Below are 3,307 nucleotides of genomic sequence, written 5' to 3' on the forward strand. Positions count from 1 at the left end.
GGGTCCCATGGAATACAATTGATTACACCTGAGCTCAGATCAGGTTCTACAAATTCATGCTGACATTCCTGCACTGTAGATAAACCTGCGTCCTGTGGCTTCCCTGCCCTAGGTGCAGCTCCAGCTCCTTCCTTAACTCCACTGGTATTCCCTTTAATCTGCAGGAGGGGCCAGTGATTGACTTTGGGTGTACACTGTCCCTCCACACCACTTCCCTGTCTTCCATGGTTTTTCGTATTCATTTTCTTCCACCTCCCAGGCACTGACCCCCAGTAGTGACCCCGGGGGAGACCATGCCAGGAAGCACACTGGCCGGGGGAACCCTGAGGCATCACAGGGAGAGGCAGGAGCCGGAGGCAGCAGGAGCTGAAAGGAGATGCCTGTTCTCTGCAGGTCTGTGCTGTGCACTCTGCACCCACGAGGCATCCTCAGAAGTGGGAGGGAGAAGGAGGGATGGAGGAGTCTTTTAGCATAGTGTGGTCTCCATCTTCCCTCCCCAGGACACCAGGGACCATCCTGAGGGTGGCCCGAGTTGAGGGCCCCTCTGCAGAGGCTGGCAGTCAGGCCCACATCCCGAGAGCGGGACAGGGACATTTGGCCAGGCAGTTGAAGCTGGAGGTTCAGACGGCCGTTTATTTGGGGATTTATGACCTTGGGGTCCCTCTGGGTGGAGAGAGCAGCTGCCTCCTCTGCTCAGCCTGGACACCCCTCCTGCCTGTTGGGACACTCTGTGGGTGCCGCCTGTGAGTCCTGAGATGTGCGATGTCCTGTACGCACTGCCCAGCTCGATGTGAGGCAACGCGCTGTCCCCACGCCTCTCGCGGGGCCCATCAATCACCCCCGAGCACAGACTCCGCTTGCCCTCCACTTACAGCCGTCACGTCGCTAAATGGCTCTGCCTGTTACCGCAGTGCAAATACATGATCCTTTCACTTTGCAGATTCCATGTAATTGTGTGTGGACTGTGTCAGCTTCGGATTTAATTGGTGTGTAGGCTGCGAGGCATGAATTACAGCATGTGTAATTTATTTATGCAATAAAATTTACCATTAACTGAGAGAGGAAAATAAAGAGAAAAATAATATGTTTTGTACTATAATTACATAATAAAGTTCGAATTAGGAATATCACTTGGCTCCACAAACTTCCTCTGGCCTGAGAAAGATCAGAAAGCAACGTCGTCTCTTCAGTTCCTTCCTGGATTCTCAGGAGGAGCAGGTCCGCCTCTACGTGCGACGGGACAAGCGGGTTGGTGGTAAACGGAGCCGTGGGGAAGAGTGGGGCCTTTGAGAACCAGCTGCATTGACGGGGACATGGCCAGCCCAGGTCAACTGGGGAGAGATGGAGAAAAGTAGGGGACAGATAAAGAGAAAGTTAATTTTTTTCTTATATAAAATGAATCGTGAAAACTGCTCACTGGATAGCCAGGCCACTTACTCATAAAGAAAAAGCAAGAGAAATGCCTGCCACTGCGCCTGGGAGCCCATTCCCAGGTCTAGGGCCACCCCAGAGCTCCCGGTCACCCTCAAGCTGAAATGTTAGACGCGGAGGGCTGGCTTCCCATGACATTTTCACCGGAGCCCCTGGCATGACTCAAAATCTGTGATTCTTCAAAATGATGAACATGGGCTCCTGTTGCCTCCTCACGCGGGAAGGTCCAGGGAGCGCACACCCAGGCTGTGACTCTATTCTGCTGCGGTGACTCCGGACGTGAGGCTGGGACGAGCCTGAAGGAGCTGCGTGCTCGCCAGCGCCTCCCAGCCCACCTCTGCGGTCCGTCCTCCGGAGCCCACCCCGGCTCCACCTTGGCTCCAGGCCGGCACCCCCGGGCTGAGCACAGGGCCAGGGGCAGGCGGGTTCCAGAGGGAGCATTTCCAAGGGAGGATGAAAACCAAAGTGCCTGTCAGGCAGGGGGCAAGGACAGAAGAGAAACGCCCCGCTCCCAGGGCCGGTGAGAGACTGTGGGGACCAGCTCAGGGACCCCCACCCAGAGAGGCCGCCACTTCCACGGGGAATGCTGGTCGGAGTGGGCTCTGGACCTTCCGCGTGAGGAGACGACAGGAGCTCAGGCCTTCGTGGCCTCTCTGCCTCCAAACCCGGGCCGCCGGCTCCCCGCACAGGCTGGGGCGGCGTGGGGGCGGGCGGAAGAGCCCGATCCCTCTGCGGCCGGCCTGGTTGATTCGGGCCCAGCGGACCCTGACCCTGGCCCTGGAGGCCGCTGCGGCCCCCACCCAGCTCCTCAGCAGCCACATGGCTGCCGGCCCTCACACCCCAGGGCGGCGCACAGGGCCTGGGCCTGACGACGTCCTTAGGGTCCCTGAGCAGCCGGGTCCTCACGGCCCTCGGCGACCCGGGGTCCCCGGGATGGAGCGAGGCTCTGGGCCTTCAGCAGACGCCGGGCCCCAGACAGCCCTGACCCGAGCTCCAGAGACATCCGAGCCCAGGCTCCGAGAGAACCACCCCCGGCCGGGTGCGTCCGAGTCAGTGCTCCCCCGAAGGCGGGGACGTCGGGCGAGAAGCAACTGCAAGGACTCGCGGGAAGAAGCCACCGGGAATCATGGCGGCGCGCTCGGAGGAGACGGCTTTGCACGCAAGTTGTATTTTTCTTCAACTCCTCTGTGTTTTTCAAATCTTCTGTGGAAGTGCCTGTAGTGACCATCAGAAAAACAATCTGAAAGAAAGACAGGGATTGCCACCGACCCCAGGGCTGCATTTATTGCTGGACATTTGTCACGGTCTGAGCCGTGTGGACCGGCCCGGCTCAGCCAGAGCCAGGAGGGCTCGGAGGGGAGGCGGGGCCAGGGTTTGGGGACGATTTCTCTCCGACCGAAGGAGTAATGGGGCCATCACGTAGGCAAGGTCAAACGACGATGTGGCGGTTGCAGGGTGACCCGGGTCACGTAGGCGAGGTCAAAGGACGATGTGGCGGTTGCAGGGTGACCCCAGGTCACGTAGGCGAGGTCAAAGGACGATGTGGGGGTTGCAGGGTGACCCGAGGTCAGGTAGGCGAGGTCAAAGGACGATGTGGTTGCAGGTGACCTGAGGGTTACGGTCATGTAGGGAAGGTCAAGGACGATGTGAGGGTTGCAGGGTGACCCGAGGTCACATAGGCGAGTCAAAGGACGATGTGGCGGTTGCAGGGTGACCCCAGGTCACGTAGGCGAGGCCAAGGACGATGTGGGGGTTGCAGGGTGACCCGAGGTCAGGTAGGCGAGGTCAAGGACGATGTGGGGTTGCAGGGTGACCCGAGGGTTACGGTCATGTAGGGAAGGTCAAAGGACGATGTGAGGGTTGCAGGGTGACCCGA

The 3,307-nt window shown here is 59.2% G+C and overlaps 1 long non-coding RNA gene across 1 annotated transcript; it reads right to left on the minus strand.

Annotated features, from left to right (window-relative positions):
• Positions 1 to 813: 813 nt before the first annotated feature.
• On the minus strand, positions 814 to 2,570 carry LOC129143919 (uncharacterized). Its single transcript, XR_008547849.2, has 2 exons — positions 1,438 to 2,570; positions 814 to 1,331 (listed from the first exon to the last, which is right to left on the minus strand). It is a non-coding gene; the product is annotated as an uncharacterized LOC129143919 (long non-coding RNA).
• Between the last annotated feature and the right edge of the window lie 737 nt (positions 2,571 to 3,307).

The sequence above is a fragment of the Pan troglodytes genome, chromosome 4, assembly GCF_028858775.2.
Source record: "Pan troglodytes isolate AG18354 chromosome 4, NHGRI_mPanTro3-v2.0_pri, whole genome shotgun sequence".
In the NCBI taxonomy this organism is placed as follows: domain Eukaryota; kingdom Metazoa; phylum Chordata; class Mammalia; order Primates; family Hominidae; genus Pan; species Pan troglodytes.